Source organism: Leptomonas pyrrhocoris (assembly GCF_001293395.1).
Source record: "Leptomonas pyrrhocoris isolate H10 chromosome Unknown, whole genome shotgun sequence".
NCBI lineage: Eukaryota > Euglenozoa > Kinetoplastea > Trypanosomatida > Trypanosomatidae > Leptomonas > Leptomonas pyrrhocoris.
The window spans coordinates 354,818-355,440 of NW_015438380.1; positions in this window are offsets into that span (position 1 = coordinate 354,818).

Sequence of the window (623 nt, forward strand, 5' to 3'; positions counted from 1 at the left end):
CTTTCTCCTTTTATGTTTTGCAACTGAAAAAATAAGATGAAAATGATGAGGAGGACACACCTAGAAACAAAGAATTACACCACTTGCAGACAGAATAAAATACACGAACGGTCCGCAGCGCGCTGCGAGTACGGATTAGAGGACGCGGCTCCAACAAGGGGGGGGGGGGAAGAGAGGGGAGGACTTGACTAGCAGACGTGGATTGTCCCTCCGCTGCTGCTGGCCTTGACACCGTTGCCCAATCCTCCCTCAAAAAGAAAAACGAATGATCAGGTCGGAGTATATTTTTGTGGGTAGGAGTTGACTTGAGGTGTTCTTCTGCGTTGTCTTCCGCTAAAAACCGGCTGCAAACACAACACCAACAACTAAACTAAGGAACAACAGCACGATGCGCCGTCGCGTGCCGGTGGATGCGGTGGTGTAAAAAAGAGCTGCCTCCTTTTGTTTCTTCAAGAGAAACAGAGGTCACTAGTAAAAGTACAGAGGAAATCAATAGTAGTCGAAACGATGAGGCCCGCCGGAGAGCACCAGGGGGCAAAGGAAAGATAAAGAAGCTAACTAGCACCCTACTATGTGTGTGTGTGTATATATATATAATCGTTTAAGAACGTACAAAGAAGAAA